The 11,345-nt window shown below is 51.9% G+C and overlaps 1 protein-coding gene across 3 annotated transcripts in view; it reads right to left on the reverse strand.

Annotated features, from left to right (window-relative positions):
- LOC111145610 (AUTS2, activator of transcription and developmental regulator) overlaps positions 1 to 11,345 on the reverse strand; it is a 1,103,405-nt gene that overhangs the window by 291,051 nt on the left and 801,009 nt on the right. The gene's annotated exons all lie outside the window — the stretch shown is intronic.

Below are 11,345 nucleotides of genomic sequence, written 5' to 3' on the forward strand. Positions count from 1 at the left end.
CCAGCACCACACAGGTCTCCTCCGGAACAGAACTTACAGACAACACGGACCAGTCTTCCCATAGTCCCCTCTGGAGAACAGAACCTAGAACCTAACCCAGGCTGAACCAATGGGAGTCATTGCCTTAGATTTTGATAGCTACAGTGGAAAAGGCCAGGCAGTGTCTTTTCCGCTGGCTGAGGCTAAAAGGATGGCTTGTGATTTCAACCAACAGGAGAAACAAAATCTCAGAAACAATCAAAACGAAGTGGACAGGCACAGAGTAGAGACAAGACCTGGAGGGCACTCAATATGCTGGTCTGTGCTGCTGAAGTATAGTCCTGGGGCGCCTGGGTGGCTCAGTGGGTTGAGTCTGTGCTTTCGGCTCAGGTCATGATCCCAGGGTCCTGGGATCGAGCCCCGCATTGGGCTCTCTGCTCTGCAGGGAGCCTGCTTCCCCCCCCTACTCTCTGCCTGCCTCTCTGCCTACTTGTGATCTCTGTCAAATAAATAAATAAAATCTTAAAAAAAAAAAAAAAAAATTTTAAAAAACACAGTCCATATCTCCGCCATGCTGATGGCTCAGTTACTGCAACACTTATGTGAATTCCAAAAGTGCATACATTTCCTTGTTACTTTGATTTAATTTCCGCTCTTTGAAACAAACAAACAAACAAACAAATCCCGAAAACACAAAACAAAACCCCGGTAAAAACAAATACAGCCGAAGCTGTTAAACTTTAAGAGAGCTAAAACGAACCAAAGACTTCCTAAAGGCTCTTGGAGGAGTTCTAGTCTAAGTACGTATTTGAGGATGTGGAAATCACACATTCTATCGAGGTACAAAAGCTTGACGAGTCCCTTTATACAACGAAGAGTGCTCTGTACTGGATTTGGTGGTCAATGCCGAATTTCTCCTTCTTCAAGTGGGCCTACCCACTGTGGGCCTGTACGTTCAGGCGGGGGAGAGCGTGAGCGTGACTGTACTCGGGAAACAATCCACATAAGTGGTCATGCTGTCCCTGGGGAACACATTATTTAAAATTATTGCTGCATTCTAAGTAGGCCATCGGAGAGGGATAATTACTTCTCAATGACTGGATCAATATTTTTGTTTTTGTCCTCTGCTACTTGAGTGACTGGATCTCAGGCCGGAGGAGAAAGTCAGGTCAGTCCCCGAGACCTACCACAGTCTCGCGGGGCAGATCAGTGTGTGCTCCTGGGAGCCCAAGGAGGAGAGTGAGGCCATGGAGTGTCGTCCCTTGTGCGCACACTTGATTTCCCATCTCTCCATGAGGAAAGCCGCAGTGATCTGGGGCTCCTCTGATGCAGCGTCCACACACCCGCCCGGAGGCTGCGGGGACAGCTCATCTCGTGTGCGGCTTACCGGACGCGCTCGTGAACTGACGGCACTTCCACCTGCAAAGCCAAGGGGAGCCCGGCTGGTCGTTCTCTCTAGGCAGGGGAGCGTCCCAGGCTTGGGACGGGGAGAGATGATGGGGCTAGAGAGGCAGAGAACACAAGACAACGTCCACGCTGGAGGCCTGTGTGATGGTTCAAGTGCCCTCAGGATCCACCGGGATGGAATCTGCCATGATTTCGCTCTGACAGGATGGGCCCCGACCTGTTTCACTGGGAGATGGCCACTCGAAAGAACATGATTCAACAGATGTTTATCACGGCCTTTCCAATAAGAATAAGAGAGAGGACACCGAGCGACATGAATGGAAGCACCGTTCTGCCCGAGTGGCTGCTTACCCCTCACCTCGCCAAATCAACGCCTTTGAGTACCTGCGAAGCACCGTTTGCATGTGAGTAACGCTCCACCTGCAAATGGGACTCACTGCGTAATTAAAGCTCATCACAGAAAATCTTTTTTGAGCAATATTTTGTTGGATGTTAGAATTACAATTGAGAGTGATAAAACACTCTTTGAACATTTCCTTTTATTTCTAACACGTTACTATTTATTCTCCATGGCCTTTTCCGATCAGTCCTCAGGCTTACTGGAACACGGCAATGAGGAGGAGCCCAGCTCAGTGGCTCAGAGCACTGCCCCCGGGGCCAAGACAACATGGTTGGAAACCCGGCTCCGCCACCGGCCGGTGTAGTAATGCTCAGCACGTTACCTAAGCTCTCCGTGACTCAGTTTCTTCCTCTGTAAACCAGTGATAGTGTTAGCACCTATCGTTAGGATTACAATGGGTTAAATCAGTCAAAACACGTAAAGCGCACATAAACACTATCTACATAGCACTTGTTAATTATCTCTACGTGGCATGGAACACGCAGGACGTGATGTCGGGGAGGTCTGGGTAAGAGGTTAGGAATCCCATCTCTGCCACCATTAGGACATGAGGTGAGTTACCTAACCTTTTTGAACCTCGGTTTCCTTATACGTAAGATGGGGTAATCATGCCCACACTTTATTCAGTGACTGTGACTCTCGTAAGGGATAACGTGTAAAACATCCTGGCAAACATTTCTAAGTGGGTTTAGGAGACGATCAGGCCCGCTGCATGGATGGACACGGATTCTGCCACACCGAGGACCCATGTTTCCTTCCCTTTGTCTGACCACAGACAGACAAGCACAATGAAATCAGCCAAAGTCTGGCAGGGACCGGGGCTTGCCCTGGCTCTCCTGCCCTCATCCACCTCGGAGGGCTACACATCAAGGAGACAGAGTGCGTCCATACGCGCCGGGCAGCCAGCCGCCCACCAGTCCGGGATGTCCAGGGACACACACACCTGCAGGCTGGCTCCCCCATAAAGTCCTTCCCTGGCTTCCTTCTCGGAGCAGGAGGAGGACGGCCCCTGCTCAGGCCACCGCCCTGCAGCACCTCTGCGCAGGAAGGCAGGGCCCCTGGGCTCCCCATCAGACGCCTGCCCGAAGCGCGCGCCGGAGCTGGGGAACTTGCCTGAGAAGCCAGTAAAATTTTAATGCACTCTGTAGTGCGGTCATGTCATACTCGGTTATGGCAAATAATCCCAGATGCCCGCAGAGGTAAAATGGAGCTGTAACGTGCTTGCCTCCTAACCCGAGCTGACAGCAATGATGTACGACCGCCATTAGTGGAAAATATCACTTCAACTAACCCATGATCCAGCTCCGCTCAGGGTCACATTATCCATGAGGAACGAATTACACTCCCAAAGTAAATACAAATTTTCTACACGAAATGGGTACAAAAAAAGGGAAGGGGGCGATCCGTTCCCTTCGCCAGCCCGCCTCTGAGTGACACAGATGATAAAGGACGGGACAAATCATTGGCTGACAGAGTGCCGCACCGTAATCAGCTCAGCTGGCCGCACTCCAGCCGGTAAACACTATATTCTCCCCTTAGTGGCAAATACGTAATCTTTAACACGGACACTGCCGCAGATAGTCACCACCATCTGGGCCACAAGAGCGCCCCGCGAGGCATTTGCTGCCAGAAGAGGAGCGACCCCGTGGCCCTGATGACCACCCGCACCCCCCCACCCCGGGCTGAGACCCTCTGCAAAGGTGGGAGACGGTGTCTGGGCATGGACAAGGGGTCCTGGAGGTGGCAGATGACGGCACAGAGTGGAGCTGCCTGGCGGGGTGCAGCTGGGGAGCCACGGTGGGACCACGGACCCTCCTGCTAGGTGCTGGCCGCAGGAGGAAAAGCCTGCAGAGACCACAGGAGATGCAAGGGGGGCTCCAGACCAACAGCTGTGACAGGAGCCTCCGTTCCGGGCCCTGTGCTTCCCTGCGCTGCCCAGGCCACTGTGATGAGTCCCTCCCCCGCTTCTGGGACTGCGATCACTGACAGAGCATGCGCGGGTAGACGCTGGTATTCACAGAGCACCTACTAGGTGTGAAGCCCGTGCTAGGTGTGGGGGACTTGCCGGGAGCGGACGGCTTAATAAGATAGGGGAGGTTTAATCTCTCTGATACGAGGAATTTGAGAGGCAGGGCGGGGGGTCGTGGCGGGTAGTGAGGGAAAAAATGAAACGAGATGGGATCAGAAAGTAGACAAACCGTAAGAGACTCTTAATCTCAGGAAACAAACTGAGGGTTGCCGGGGGGGTGGGGAGTAGGGATAGGGTGGCTGGGGGATGGACGCTGGGGAGAGTATGTGCTATGGTGAGTGCTGGGAAATGTGTAAGACTGATGATTCACACACCTGTACCCCTGGGGCAAATACTACATTATACATAGAGGATACAATATACATTATAGTTAAAAAAAAAATTAAAGAAAGATAGGAGAGGTTTACACACAGATACGCGCTAGAGAAGACTGAGTTCCTTGAGCAACAGCTCGTGCTTCGTCTGTGCTCCCTGACTACTCACAGCGGCCCACAGGCTGCTTCTGCCTCACATCTGCAAGAGTCAAACCATACACTTTGTAGACCTCCCTTCTTGCCTTGGACGGGCGGCTCCCAGCTCAAATCTGAAGACTCACATTTGAGAAGAGCTTGCGCATCTGAGTTGTAAGCGAGCCCCAACTGTATTTATTCAATAGTCATTGAACACAACTGACATGTTTGAACTTTTCGGAGCTAGTGGGGTTGTGGGTGAATAGGTAAGACACAGTCTTGGTCTCTTCTAGCAGAAGGAGGGGAAGGCACAGGGAGAAAGATACCACAAGGGCTCTCAGGTGGGACTTCGGGGCCTATCCCAACTCACCCTGATGAACAGGGAAGCAGCATGTTATGGGGAAAAGAGCCCAGATCCTAGAATCTTAAGACATGGTTCACATCTCAGTTCCGTTCCTAGACTTCCTCTTCTGTTTCATTTTCATCATTTGTAAAATGATAATACACACTTGAGAAGACAAGGTCCTTGATCGGATCTGTCACAAGTTTGGCGCATTTTAGATGATCAACAGTGTTGTATATGAAGATGCCCAGAGATTCCCACAATAAATATTTAAACAGGTGATAGAAGATGACATTTGTAGAAGTGTTTTGAATAGTACCATGTTCTCTCCATTGTGAAGTGGCATTTCTTCTTCTTATCTAATTATTAACCCCAATCGCGTTGATTTACAGCTCCCAAGAACTGAACAGCATCTACATTCTGTGACCGAGAAATAAGGAAAAGCTCTACGATGTATACAAGGTGGGGTATACGATGTATACAATCTGACCCACCCAGCTGTAGCTTTGATTAGAAAAAGAACAAAAAGAGGAAGAAAGGTAATATACATTAATCCACTGAATTTTGGGACTTCTGAAAGGTAAAAATTTGGCTAATTATGAATACAGCCTTACAGAGATTTTATTATCTTTACTACAGCTAGAACAGCAAAATTATAGGGAGCAGTGAACTGTAACTACATTATCAACCAGAAGTTGCGAAGGGGGGATTAACCGAGGTAACCACATACACACATACCCATGTGCAGGACTAAAAAGAAATTCATGTCTTTCCTAGGGACAGACCAAGACCGATTCCTCTGACAACCAAAGAGCAACCCAACCCGGTTACACCCTAAGTAAGCCACGTGCATAGAACGTGTTGTTAAGGGCATCACTAGCACAAAGGGCTCTGCTCACGAGCTTCCTGCCCATTCGGGTTCATGGTCAATTGGTCAGTGGTCAATGAGGATGAAAGCCATTGTCTCCACCTACCTCTTCCTTGGCCTTGTAACCTTCCTGCAGGTCAGCTATAAAATCCAAGCCAATGGTTCATTCTAAGAGAAAGCAGCTGACTTTTGCTCTGGGACTGTAGAATCGTGAACTCAACCCCAGGTGATTTCCGGAATCCCCACAAGAATCCCTTTCACAGGCCAAATGCTACTTGTTACCGGTCAAGGGGGTTCTTAAAACACATCACGTAAGCCGGTTCTTCACTAGTTCCCGTGCTCTCCTCGACAGTTAGGGTAACTGAGGAGCAGAGATTGAACTACTAATTGCCCTGCCCCCTCTCTACAGACGCACAGGGACACACCTAACAGAGCCAGGCAGCAACAACGCCCATGTTCCTTCACTGACACTCAGGGAAAAAACATAGCAGACGTGAACAACTGCATGAATGACCCAACAAGCAGATAATGACCTGGTTCGGACATTAGGGCCATATGCAAGTTTCCTTTAGTCACTTGGAAGAGTCAGCACAGGTGTGCCACAACCTACCCACTAGGTTTATTCCCTCTTAGGAATCAGAGAGAGAACAAAGAATGGAGACACTCCTTCTAGAATTTTCTTTCTACACGGGCCAAGAGAAAATACAAGTGCATATTCATTTCCCTCTGGGTTGCCATGTTGTTGGAACCTAGCAAAATGGCTACACAGGAAATCAGGCCATTCAGTGTTAGATCACTGAATCCAGCTTCACCTTACAGATGGCAAAACCAAGGCTCAGCACTATCGGGTAACTTGCCCAAGACCGCACAGCTCGTTAGTGTGAAGTCAGAAGCTAGGTCTTCTGGGCATCTTCCAAAACCCACCCAAGATGAACCACAGAACATACAGAACCCATTTTTCACTATTCAGTCTGAGAAACAAGAGTCTGGCTAACGGTGCCTGACCAACTTCCAATAACTCCTGAGTAGTCCTTTTATTGATTTATATTTAATAAAAAAATCTGTATATTTATAACCTCTCTATTTCAGGCATACGGCATGACAGTAATGGGCAGATATGCTACGAACACATTGTCAGGGAAGCAATTTCTGGTTTGGCGTGACAACTCTATGATAGGAAAAACAGTAACTTCACGAGGGTCCGGATTTAAAATAATCTGCAGTAGAAATTTAATCCCAGGGTGGTCTGAACAGGAACTCTGGATGGATATGACAGGATTAAGTCAGCCGGAGATACGATGATTGTTCGAAGAACAAGAAAATGTCATTTTGACCTGGGCAGAAGCTCAGAGGGGCAAGAAGCAGCTGAGTGGACGGGCATGATGGAAATCAGGCGCCCCAAACAGAAAGCTCTTGAAACTCGGCCAAAAATTGTAGAAACTGCCCAGATAACCTAGCAAATTTATAAATGGCTTAGGAGCATCTCAGGAGAAAATAAAATTGTAAAGGAAATCCAGAAATCTGAAGATGAGAGCACTTATCCGCTCGAGTCTGGGAACTAAACCCCGGGATTGACACAAAGCACACTCAAGTCCGGGCGTCCGTTTTCTGAACCTGTTTCACTTACCCTCCATCTGGAGGTGGATATCCAGGAAAGGAAATGCCCACTGAGCAAAGAGAATGAACATGACTGATCACCCAGTTTGTGCCAGGTGCTATGCTAAGTGCGGGGATAAAAAGGTAAGAGTGCGGGTCTCTGCCCTTCTTCTGGGTGATGGCTGTTTGTTTTGCTGCTATGGAACTGGAAGCGGGGCGGGGGGGGGGAGGTTCCTTTTTCCAGCTGCAAAACAGGACAGTGTCTCTCATTGTCTCCTGATCAGAACAGATCCTGTTCCAAACCCGCGCACTGAACGGAGGTTCTACAAGCAACGAGGGCCTTCTGAGCTCCCTTCTGGAATGTTGCTGAGGAGGCACAATCTTTACCAAGTGCGAATCGCGGCCAGTCGAGGGACGGGACTCCTCCGCTACAAGCACAAGCCACATGCCCAGTGTGCAGTTCGACATCTCGCAGCTTCGGAGCCCCTCAGAAGCCAAGTGAGGCACGTGGTCTGTGTGGAGTTAGGAACATAAGCCTCCGCTGATTTTCTCGCTGCTTTTCTTAGAAGCTGCCCCCTTCCCACACAAGTGAACACAAAATGATCAAACACAACACATTTCAGCATGAATCAAAAAATGAGAATGCAGGGGCGCCTGGGTGGCTCAGTTGGTTGAGCGGCTGCCTTCGACTCAGGTCATTGTCCCGGCGTCCTGGGATCGAGGCCCACATCGGGCTCCTTGCTCCTCAGGGAACCTGCTTCTCCCTCTGCCTCTGCCTGCCATTCTGTCTGCCTGTGCTCACTCTCTCTCCCCTCTCTCTCTCTGACAAATAAATAAATAAATGAAATCTTTAAAAAAAAAAAAAAAAAAGAGAATGCAGCAAAAAGTGTGTGCACACCGGGGACAGGGCTGGGGAGGGGAGGTGGGAGCGGTGCAGGGAGTTGATGTAGACAATCGGGGTCCCGGGCTGTCCCAATCTCTTGAGAGCAAGTCACGGGGACCAAGTGACCCTCTCTGGGTGTTAAAAGCCCAGAGAGAGGAAAGTACCATCAGGAATCCTGTTCACTGGCCCAACCCAGAGGCCCTGCACCGGCCCCACTCTCCTGTGATGGGTGTCGGGAACTGACAGAGTCCGGCAGAGTACCAGGCCCACAGCCTACCGAACCTCCATCCAACCCAGCAGGACAGCTCGCTTGCTCTGGGCTCCGGGCTGTGGCCAGAGGAAAGCCTGTTATTTGGGAGGAGTTTAAAAAATCATTGTACGGGGACCCTTCCAGATTTCCCAACACTTCCATTCAGTCTGTAACAGGACATGCCCTTGGGGATAAGGGCCGAGCCTCAGGTTTGAGTGAAAAACACACGCCCCCCCCCCACCCCCATCCTCCGGCATCTCGGGTAGGTCTTGAGCTCTCTGAAGAGGAGGGTAGCCTTCCTCATTTCCCAAGCGAGTCTCACTCACCCCGAGTAAGCATCAGGAGAGCTAACATTTACGAGCACTGAGTACGGACCAGGAGCTGAGCCCAGTGTCTTGGTTTAATGGTCACACAACTGTAGCGGGGCTGCTGGTATCCCATTCGGCACATAGGAGCACTGAGGCTTATCCGCTGCCGCGAAGTGGGAAAGCAGAGCCAAGCCTCAGCCTTCAGACTCGGAGGCCCACGTGCATAACCACTGGGCAAGACACCTTCCGACCAGCTTTTTCCTGTGGCCACATAGTGACCAGGAACTGGGGGGACGGAGAGAGAATTGCTTTCAATCTCTACATTAATGTCATAACCAAATAGGGCGTGTTTCTTTGAGCAAGATGGTCTGCTGCTGGGGAGGGGAAGAGAGGAAACTGGAGAACACGTGGACCAAATACGTGGAAATATGCACGTTGTCTCTTTGTTCTCTCCACAGCAACGCACTTTGGGTGGGAGACGACCAACTGCTTCACTTGGGCGATTACGGTGCAAAGAGCTTCCTCCTTTCTTTACCCCAAGTGCAGGAAAGGCTGTCCCCACACCGAAGACGCCTCGGAGCGTCCAGAGCCGTCTCTAGCCCCCACGCCATCTCCCGCCTTCGCAAAGTCCTCCGGGTTCTCTGCCACTAATGCGACGTGTGCCCGCGTGGCAGGAGGGGGTGGTGAGAGGTGCTCTGCTCCGTGTCTCATCAGGGCCTTTGCCACACACACATGCGTCTCCCGCACGCATGGAAAGCCCTGCCTTCTTCGCCCCTCTCCCAGTCACTTCCACATTAATTAGTAAGGGTATCATTTTATAAATTACAACTTTGTATCAGAGGAAAGCAGAGTTTATCTTAATTCAGTCAGCTGTGCGAAATACAGTGCCCTAATTTTAGCCCGTCAGTGCTGCAGATCCCCATGGAGTAAGAGAATGACAGGTCTTCCGGAGAGAAATCCCAGTGGGTCCCGACAAGTCTCACTCTTGCCTCCAACAGCATCCCTGGTGAGGCTGTCGAAGGGGTCCCAGGACACCAAGTGGCATCTCTTCCCCCATTAGCAATTCCGATCCTCCGAGTAGCACATGAAAGCAGCCCCAGTTGGCTGTGGGGCTCGGAGGGGGCCCAGGCGAGAGGTTCTGGCACAGAGGAGGCTGACAGCGGCCCGGGCCCCCGCGCGCGGCATAAGTCTGGGCGGATGGTGTGAACGTCGGTGATAAACACCAGACGATCTCAGTCCAAAAGGGGAAGCCTGACAGTCTTAACTCTGCCAGAGCCAAGCGGGCACGACTGCTGTTACAGTCTTGATCGCTCCTGCTGGGAGCCCTCTGGAGGGAGACCGGGTGGCAGGGCAGGGACGGGTGATGGGAGTGCGGCTGTGCGGCAGCTCCGGGGGAGGAGGAGGTCCTGCCGGAACACCACGGGCCAGCGGGCCGGACTACACCCTCCCCTCGCTGGCCGGCGCCCGGCTCGTGTGCTCGCTGTACAATCTCTTTTTTCTCCTTTGTGGCCCCCCAGATGCCCCCTGGCTCTGAGCGGTGCGGCCCTGGCTCCCTTCCCACCGCCAGCCCTCTGCTCAGAGGCTCTGCCGCTTCCTGCGCTCTGAGCGGGAACCGGGGGCCGTGAGGACACGGGCCTTTAGGGCCCGGGGAGGGGTGGCTGGCTGGGATGCTGTCAGCGTGTAGGAAACACCTGGGCCCCCAGAGCACTCTGAAAACCACAGATGGCTCCGGTAATTCTAGGAATCGCCAGAGTCAGGTGATGATCCCGACAAGAGGCACTGGACACCTGCTGAGGTTCGAGGTGACTGGGCTGGGACAAGGCCCAGGCATCAGGTGGTTTGCAGGTCCCCCCCCCCCCGCCCCCGGTGACCCGCTGTGCATTCACGGTCGAGACGGCTGATGCGGACACACCCACGCGCAATACACCACCAGACCACCTCACCGCCTTCGCCCATGGCTGGCGCTTCGGGAATTTGCGCTGCCTTTTCAAGAAAGCACATCCTTTTGGACGTGAAACCCCGAAGAAGGCTCATCCCCTCGGAGAAGTGCCACCAGCTTGGAAGGTGAGATCAACTACCACCTTTAAAAGATCTCCTGGAACGGCGAGGAAATACGGGTACGAGGAAGTACCCTGGGTGGCCGGGCCGCCCGATGGGACGATGGGAAGGCCGCCATGGGGAAGGGGGCCTAGACGGCTCCAGGCCCAGCGAGCACACCCGACCCTGGGCCTCCACTGCTGGCCATTGGCCTCCAGCGCCCACAGCACACCGGCCGCCTGAGGCACCGGGGGACCCCCTCACGAGGAGCTAAGACTCCGGGGGCTGGAGGAAGGAAGCGCCTACTTGTCAGTTAAACAAAAGAATAATCCACAGCCCCTCTGCAGTGTGTACTTTCACTGTCATCCAACAGCCCATTACCATGTCACAGCACAGCGCACCCTTCCATAGGTCACTTTGTTTAAAATGACACAGATAATGCACATGTCAGCAAGCGCTGACAGTCCGGGCCGCCCTTCAGAGAGAAAACCTCAAGGCGAGAGCCTGTTCTTATCGAGGGGACATGCTGGTCTATCATCCGAGTCAGGCAGAACATGATTTCTCCAGAGAGCACTTTTTTCATTTCCTGATTTTAAAGAAATCAAATAAGCACCATTTGTCTTCATCTGAATATGCTTGACCTGCTCCAATGATGATGTCTCGCATTTTATAACAGGCTACATGTGCTGAATTCAAATTAACGACAGGACGGAACAGGAGCCCTCAGATCTCTCCCGGAGGCCGGAAGCAGAGGAGGTGGGAAATCCAGGGCTGGACGGGAAGACGCCACCAAACA

The sequence above is a fragment of the Enhydra lutris genome, unplaced genomic scaffold (genome assembly GCF_002288905.1).
Source record: "Enhydra lutris kenyoni isolate GAN:26980312 unplaced genomic scaffold, ASM228890v2 scaffoldscaffold13, whole genome shotgun sequence".
Taxonomy (NCBI): domain Eukaryota; kingdom Metazoa; phylum Chordata; class Mammalia; order Carnivora; family Mustelidae; genus Enhydra; species Enhydra lutris.